General features: G+C 42.9%; 1 non-coding gene across 1 annotated transcript; it reads right to left on the minus strand.

The window, feature by feature from the left end:
- Positions 1-5,154: 5,154 nt before the first annotated feature.
- Positions 5,155-5,276, minus strand: LOC127050426 (U6atac minor spliceosomal RNA). The gene has a single exon (XR_007774237.1). It is a non-coding gene; the product is annotated as a U6atac minor spliceosomal RNA (small nuclear RNA).
- Between the last annotated feature and the right edge of the window lie 4,085 nt (positions 5,277-9,361).

Below are 9,361 nucleotides of genomic sequence, written 5' to 3' on the forward strand. Positions count from 1 at the left end.
ACTCTGATCCCTGCGAGCCCCAGTCAGCTGGTATGGGCCAGCCCCAGTTTTTTATTTGCATTGTAGATATACCTCAACGCTACAATTATAGATGGAGAGTAATTCTGTTGGTTAACAGAGTAACAGGATTGTGTCTGAACCACTGAGATTTATACTAGTACTAAATCAGTGTCTGCGTCTATATTAAGGAGGGAAAGAGGAAAGAAAAGAGTTTCTAATCATTAGTAGACTAGATTCATTATGATGATTGTTGTGGGGAAAAAAAGGATGATGTATTAAAGGTGTATTTGGGAAGGAAAAATCTTCACTGTCCTTTTTTGTGTACAGTAGTAATGGCATTTAACTGTGAGAAAACAATACCTGAGATAATCTTGTTGAAAGGAGTCCCTAGGAAGCTATGAAAATCATAAGTTTAATGTGGACACCTGCCTTAAATATTTTTATCCCCTCTGTATAAAAATCTGTGTAGAATAGAATATGTCATGGTAATTTCTGTTTATTCCTTTTAAATTGTATTTTCTCACACTTTAGATGCGATCTCCCACTTTCTTTCTACTGTGCTGTAAATGGCTTGCTCAAGTCTTACTGCTCAAGCAACTAATGTGGCATTTTATTGACAAAGACAGATGGCAATTTCCCCTACAGTCAGTTTTCTTTTCACCAGATGACATATAAAACATTTGGTATGCTACCAAAGGATGTACCAAGGCACCTTATTAGCCTCACTAGTACCCCAATGATTTAGTAAAGCTTAAGCCTTCCTGGCCTATGAATGTACTGGATAGCTGTTGGCTATTACACATTTGGTTTAGATCTGTTTTCATTATCTGTATCATCTATATTTTTTTTAACCCATATAAATATCCTTTTTCATATTTGCTGTTTGTCTAGCCTACAAGCTGCTTATTTCCACATTCACATGCTTGTTTAAGCCAGTCTCTTTCCATCTTTTGGGCATTCAGCAATAGGCTGAGGTTAAACAAATGGTGGAATACTGGTCCCTCTTTCAGTCAGCCAATAATGTGCAGGCTCCATTGCTCACTTGTTAAGATTTCAAACAAGCATCTTTGTGCTTTCTCCCATGCTGCTTCTTACACTTAGGAGGAACTTCCACTAAGCACTTGCAAAGCCACCTCCTTATCCACCTTCAAACTCTCCTTTGCTGCGATGCCATGAAACATTAACAGTTAGTTTATTGGTTCTTTGATACCACCGTCGTCTCTTGTAAGCTCTTTGAGGCAGAGACTGTATTTTTGTTCCTTTTGTACAGCACCTAGCACAATGGGGTCCTGACCCATAACAAGGGCTGCAAAATACTATGGTAATAGTAATACTATTGAAAGCAACGGCAATGTGTCTGCTTTTTGCTCCTTTGACAGTACTCCCCTTCTTGAATCTTCATTGCCTTTGCTTGGAGTGTATCCAAATCATTTGGCTGGCATGCATAAAACCTTGAGAGAAACTTGAAACAGTTGGTTGTCATGACACAGGCAAAAATCCCTATTTCTTTCTTAGTCCAATATACTTCATGTACATTTTCTTCTTTTTCATGATTTTTAGATTATTTTGCAGATGGCTACACTCCTACAGTAACATTTTTTTGGTTTCAGAAACATTTCCATTTAAAGCTTTAATGTACTTACCATGACAAAATCCCAGAAACAGACCAACATTTGATCAGACTCATTTAAATATTTTGAAATCTAAAATTACAAACACGTTGAAAAAACACAACAACATTTAAACAAAACAAAATTTTTAAATGAATTTCAAGTAACATATAAATAATACCTTACTTTTATATACTCCGGTTCCTGGCATTCTCAAGCACTGTACATCTTCTATATGCAAAAGCACTGAGATGCAGCTGCCCGTAGCATGGAAAGCTGCAACCATCCAGCCTACAGCATATGCACACTAATTATGGCAAGAAAAATTTTGGCCAAAGCCATTGAGGAAAATCACAACTCTTGCCAAAGGTGCTGTAGAATTTTCAATGTCCAGACAGAGCAGGTAGAGCCATGGTTTTTAAGATCCCTCCCAGGGCTTTACACATATGGCAACATGCTGGAACTAAATTCTGCTGCAAACCCCACAGTTTCTGTGATACTCTGATGCACAGTCGGCTGGAAATTCAGCCTCAGGGCAATTAAAAAATGCACATTTGTATGGAATTAAATATGAAAATGAAGAATTCAGTAAGAAAAGTTCTCCTTGCATTGTTTATGCTGATAGTAAATGCAGTTTATTTTACTCTGCTCTAAATTTTCACTTTTCCCAGGGATGCAGATTTTTGTATTGTATTATTTTGTATTGTAAATACACAATTTAATTATCGGAATTGGCTGGGAGCCTGAGGGTTTTGGAAACCAGCATTAGAGTTCTTTTGGGACTGTGGGATCATCATGTTTCTTTTAAGAGATATAAATTGCCTTAATTAGTCTTCAGAATCTACAAATGAATGAGAAGAAGAGGAATGTTTGCACTTCTTTTTGAGCTATTGTTTCAGGTTGTCTCCAGACTCAGGAAGACAACACTGCATTAATTATTCTTGGTTTAGGCCATGTCTACATGTACAGTGCTGCTGTGGTGCAGCTGTACCAATGCAGCTTCACTGCTGCAGCGTGTCTGATGAAGAGCTCTCTCGTCAGCATAATAAAACCACCTCCATGACCTGCAGAAGCGTTCATGTCTGTGTAACTTATGTCACTAAAGGGGGTGGTTTATTCACTCCTCTGAGCAACATAGGTTATGCTGATGTAGGCTGTAGTGTAGACATAGCTTAAGTTGGAAGGATGTCTTCACAAACACAAGGGCAAGACACACAAAACAAAAAGACACTATCAAATTCTGGAGCACAATTTGGAGTAGGAGATGGATTCTCTGGTCATTTGCACAAGTGCATAATACACAGTGAACTGTTCTCATTGGAAGGGTTCCCCATAGAATGATGCTTGCCAGAGTCTACCCTATATAACTAATTTTCAAAGTTTGCCTAGACAATGTTGAGTGAAGATCTGTAATTCCTGCAAGTCTATGTATCCCAAAATTCACACTGAGACTAATGAAACTGTCCTCAGCTCATGACATAGGGAAGATGTACTCTAGATATGGTGCTGATTGACATTAATTTCTGTTCGCCAGATGCAGTATGCTGGTGCCCTGGTGGTAGATAATACAAAGCAGCACGGGTGAGTGCAGAGAGTGGGGGAGACAACAGATAGACCACCCATGTTTGATAATATCACATACCAGTGAGAGGAACTTCTTTGGTTTTATTATAATTTTCTTAGTTTAGAAATCTCTCCATATAAACATTTCTCCCTTTAATTTTATTTATTACATAACATTCACCTTTAGGAGAGCTATAAAAATGCTATATACTTGTCATACAGTGACAATTCCATTTGAACATTTACTGTGTTCTTCAAGCAAGCTAACAGCAATATATCATTTAGAAGCATTGCCTGGGGCTGTATTTCTTAATTAATGTAATTTTTAATTAATGGATTATAGGTTAACTTGGAGATACAGAACGCCATTCAAGCACTTCCAGCTTTTCCCTTAAAAGAATTTTCTTTGCACATCCAAAAGTAGGGATTTTGTATGGCTATGTCTATACCCATGTATATCTGTTATGCGCTGACCCACTAACCCATTTATCTTACATAAATAATTTTCCAAGTAATAGAAACTTTCTGCAGCTAAAAGTGATAAGGGCAAATAAACAAGGTCTGCCTCTAAATCTGTATGACTCAACATGTGTATTTACATATCTTTACTGCAGATGAGGTTTCTTAGATGCATTCTTGGTAACAATCACTAAATATTTGTTAGATTATTCCTTTCATTTACATACATGAAGAAACAGTTTGGTATTTACTAGATCATAAACAATTGAAGGAGCACATGTGTAAGATTAAAGCCAAAACTTGCATTCCTTGCATTACAAAGCTGCCACTGGTATGTGGGTGCATTAGAAATGGAAAATCAACCCCTAATAGATCTAGGTCCTGCCCCTGCTGACAATGAAGCCAATGGCAAAACTCATCAATGAGGTCTGGACCACAGCCCTGTGCTTTTATCAGGTCTATTAGGGTTGTTAGGTAGGTTTGTATTGTTATCTTTTTCAAATGTCCTTCACAGTGCTAGTATCTCAAGTGATGGAATGCTTTGAGTTCTGATTAATTGTGAGAGTAGTAGTTAGCAAAGTATACCTGGCCTGTATAATCAGGGAGGTGCTCTTTTGAGAACTGTGTTGTAACTATGCCATAAAACCCTGATAGAGGACCTAAGGTCCCATCTAAACTTCCACTCTCATTATGTTGGTGAGCCAGTTAAATGCTGCTTATCTTCTTACTGGGTTACAAATATTACTTTTTGTATTTATTAGTAGCATTATGGTGACACAGTCCCCAGCCAACATATAGTGAGAGACAGTCCCATTGTGAAGAGCTTACAGTGTAAATAGGTGAGATGGACAAAGGAAGCATTGTTACTTTCACTTTAAAAATGGGGAGCTGAAGCACAAAGAGACAAAGTAACTTACCCAAGGTCTCTCTGGGAGAGATAGGAACTGAACCTAGATCTCCTGAGTCCTCCTAGTCAAGCGCCTTAAACTTAAAAGCATCCTTTCTCTCTGCAGCAGTGGTACCAATACTGGGAAAATTAGCGAGGGGGAGGTTAATGTAGCCAGGACACACTGCACTCAGAACAGTTCATAAAAAGCTCTTTAATCAGAGCTCAACTTCTACATAGCAATTCTACAACATGACAGACTGTGGTGATTTGAACAGTTTAAGCAGAGATGTTATATTTGATTGAAAAAAAATGGATGGAAAAAGTCCTGAGTCTGTTTTTACTCTGTCTAGGTAGTTTTATGGCCTTTGCCACCATACTACCTCTATATCACTAATGTATTTAGCCTCATAAATCCCCTGTGAAGTAGGAAATATTATCCCCATTTTACAGAGGAGGAGAGGCCCAGGCTGGAATAAATGATTTGCCTAAGATCACACTGGAATTGACCCCTTTTCTCCTGAGTTAAAGTTCAGTGCCCTATCAACTACTAAACCATCCATCCTCGATGGGAGTTTTATTTGGAAAAGGATGAAGTAGAAACGGATGGAGCCCTCTGCATGCAGATCACCCTCTACTTGGTTAGATGTCACGAAGTAAGTGGCAATGCCTTAACCATATGCGTGTTGTAAAGGTCACTAAGACCTCTTCCATCCTTACCAAGGGGATTGCTAACCTTCTCTCCTTTCATACACCCTCTACTTGTGGGCATTCAGCTACCACTGTGGCACCATCTCCTCTCCCGAGATCCTTCAAAGAGTCCTTTTTGGGGGTCAGGGAAATGTTATAGTAGTACTGGGGTGAGGAAGGCCAGTTGCAGCAGCAGGAAGACCAAGGATGAAATTGGAAGGAATATGTATTGTTCCCCACTCCCAGCCTCAAGCCGTTCAGACAATGCACAAAAAATAATACAACCTGAGATGCATTAATTTTTCCGTGGGTTCCCTCCGTATTATGGAACCACTCCTCTTCTTCATTGATTGTTCTAGGAAAGATAGTAGTGCAGGTAGCCTGGGGAATGTGGTTCCTATGCATTCATGATGCATAGAAGTCAATGATGAGGCACAGAGCTTATGTGTTATTGGCCTTGGCATTCTGTGGAACCCCAATGATCTGCAGGATGTGAGCAAGGAACCTCTTGTTTTTCCTGGCCACTCCCAGTCAATTTTGGGGAACATACCAGCCACTTTCATTGGTTTTTTGTTGGGAGGGGCGCTTTCCTCCAGCACATCCCTTGGCCCACGCCGCTTTCCGCAGCCCCTATTGGCCTGGAATGGCGAACTGCGGCCCGTGGGAGATGCAGGTAAACAAACTGTCCTGGCCCGCCAGCAGATTTCCCTGATGGGCTGTGTGCCAAAAGTTGCCGATTCCTGCTCTATTCTATACGGATCCTTTGTTTTATGAACTATCATCCACTGTGGGCCCTGAGTGTTTTAATTGCAGTGGCCGACAGACTGAAAATGTGTCATTCTGTGGTTCTTTCCATGGAGTGCAAGATGTTGTTCTATGTTCTTCCTTTCACTGCCGTGGAGAAATGGTTTTGAATATAAATTATACTCAGGTAGTTGTTCCTACTGGCAGATAAGAATGGAATTGGAATTAGTGATGTTTCTATTTCTTTGCAGTCACAAAGAGAGTCATACATAGAAATGAGAGCATAACACCATCTAATCACAACACACTCTCCTCTGGGAGTACAATAACTACCTGAGAACAGCCTCCATTCGCAAACACTTCTGCATTGCCAGTGCAGCCAGTGTAATCAATATTGTTATCACAGGAAAGAATGCATAACAACACGTTAGGAGCCTCACATTCTGGAATTAAGAAAACCCAGGAGTGTAAATATTGCTAGCTACCGTGGATTATTAATAAATAAATAAATAAATAAATCAATTGACAGCCTCCAAAAATTTATATACATCCTTTAGCAAAGGCTACCCTGTGGGTTTGGAACAGAATTAGAGATAAGCCCTTTTCCCTTGCCATTGCAAATTATCAAGATTTTAGGTCCTATCACTAACCAGAGAGTTTTAAAGAATAAGAGGGCCATGGAATACTAATGGTGGGCCAACTTTAGTAAAGAAACTTTTCCAACTTATTTGGAGATAAAAACTAATTTTATCTGGCCGGGGCAGCTCTAGGTATTTTGCCGTCCCAAGCACGGCAGGCAGACTGCCTTCGGTGGCTTGCCGGTGGAAGGTCCTGGGTCCCACGGATTCGGTGGCAGCCTGTGGGAGGTCCGCCGAAGCCGTGGGACCAGCGGACCCTCTGCAGGCATGCCGCCGAAGGCAGCCTGCCTGCCTCCTTCGCAGGGACCGGCAGAGTGCCCCCCATGGCTTGCCGCCCCAGGCAAGCGCTTGGCGTGCTGGTGCCTGGAGCCGCCCCTGTATCTGGCCCACTCTCCTTTAGTACAAGTCCTTTCAAGTTACGCATTATGTTTTTCAACTTTCTAGAGAAGCTGTTTTATCCAGAAAGTTAACTTTGATAGAAGCAATGACATCTGGTCAATTAGGGAACAAACAAACAAAACTTAGTTATATAAATCTTTGCAGGCAACTTTCCCAACCAAAAATGTCCATATATGACATTGGAAAAAAGGATCTGGATAGATAAATTACTTCAGAGGATTGGGGTTTGATCTGGAAAAGAGGTCCAGCAACCTAAGTCTCTAGCACATGAACAGAAAATTTCTTTAAAATACTGCTTGAGCGGTACTTCACACCAGTCAGGTTAAAAAACAAATGGATTGAATGGGGATAAATGCTAGAGAAGTTGTGATGAAAAAGGAGATTATGTGCATATATGGTGGATGTGTCCAGACATTAGAGAGTACTGGGATGCAGTTTGGAAACAAGTGTCACAAATTGTTGGATATTTATTACCAAATGATCCTTTGGTAATCCTCCTGGGGCTTCTTAGTGGAAATGCTCACACAAAAGTGAAGAATTAATCTCTTATCTGCTAGTAGCTGCTAGCCTCTCATTGGAAATAGAAAAATAGTCCAACCAAATGAAATAGCTAAAAAAATTATGGGGATTTTTTGTTATGGAAAGGTTAAAACATTAATTATGTACCCAGAAAAATAGTCAGGGGACAGATAGATACTTGAATAAATGGTAACTAAATATCTAATTCTCACAAAAAGTACGTTCACCTGCAAGAAAGTCAGCACATTCGTTCAATTATTTTTTAATATTAACATTTGATAGAGATGCCTGTCTTGTTAAATATGTGTAAAGCAGAGATTACACCTTATTTAATAAAATAACTAAAAATGTCATGTCATGGGCAGTGTAAAGATGTTCACTATGTAAACTGGTAACACCCTGTTAAATAAAGAGAGGAGAAGAGTCACACTGGCTCACTACACACCAGTAGGTCTGAGAGAATAGCCTGGCAGTCCTCGTGGCAATCATCTGCCCTGTGGGGGCAAGAGGCTCAGGTCCTTCGGCAGGACTGAGCCATAATAACCGCTATGAGCCTGGCCCTATGTCAGGGCGAGTCAGCGAACACTGAGTCAGGAAGCTCAGGCCCTTAGGCAGGGCTGAGCAACAATCACAGTTATGGCCCGGCCCTAGGCCAGGGCAGGCAGGAAACACTGAGTCAGGAAGCTCAGGCCCTTGGACAGGGCTGAGCAACAGTAACAGTTAAGGTCCTGGCCCTAGGTAGGGCGGGGCAGCAAACGCCGAGTCAGGGGTGCTCAGGCCCTCAGGCAGGGCTGAGCAGTAAGGGTAGACTTTGGTCTCCTCAGGCCAGGAAGAGGGGGAGTCCGCCACCCCGGAATGGGGTGGCGGGGGGGGACGCAGGCCCTCCCACTCCACTGCGTCCCAGCCCGGGGCCCTACCAGCAGCGGACGATCCGCTGCTTAGTCAGTAGGGTTCCTGGCCGCAACACAGTGACATAGGTTCCGGTACGACTGCAGCCAGACTGGGGTCGGCAGCCCGTGGGCCACTTCCATACTCCCCTTTGGGGCCTACCTGGGTCCTGACGTCGGCCTCTGCAGGGTCCAGGAGCATGGGCTCGTCGCGGCCGGGGCTGGGTGGTAGGTCTGGCAACTCCTCCGGAAAATCGGCCCAGGGCAGCTCTGGCAGCTCCTCCGGGTAGCGGGCGCGGGGAAGCTCCAGCAGCTCCTCCGGGTAGCGGACGCGGGGAAGCTCAGGCTAGTGTGGGCGGCTGCCCTGGGTCGCAGGAGGTTCTCAGTCTCGAGCTCCCTGAGGGGCATCTGCTCACTCCGATTGCTGGGGCCTGACTGAGCTCTGAGGGCGTTATTATTTTTCATATTCATCAACTATCGGAGAGGGGCATGGTCCATGACTAGCGTGAATGGGGCCCCAAGGAGGTAGTAACATAGGGCGTCACAGGCCCACTTTATAGCCAGTCCTTCTTTCTCAATCACCGCATAGTTCTTCTCCCGGGGAAATAATTTACGGCTGAGATACAGAACTGGATGGTCCTCTCCATCAACTTCTTGGGACAGGACATCCCCCAGCCCCACCTCTGAGGCATCAATCTGAAGGATGAATCTCCAGTGGAAATCTGGGCTGTATAGAACCGGCTTTTGGCATAGGCACGTCTGGAGGGTCAGGAAGGCATTTTCACATTTGGGAGACCACCGTACCTGCCGGTGGCTGTTCTTTGTCAACAGTCCTGTTAAGGGTGCTGCGATGGAAACAAACTGGGGAATGAACCGCCGATAGTACCCTACAAGCCTCAGGAACTGCCAGATGTGGCGTTTTGTGGTAGGCATCGGGCAGGCCGCCAGGGCTTGCACTTTCCCGAT

Source organism: Gopherus flavomarginatus, chromosome 4 (assembly GCF_025201925.1).
Source record: "Gopherus flavomarginatus isolate rGopFla2 chromosome 4, rGopFla2.mat.asm, whole genome shotgun sequence".
In the NCBI taxonomy this organism is placed as follows: Eukaryota; Metazoa; Chordata; order Testudines; family Testudinidae; genus Gopherus; species Gopherus flavomarginatus.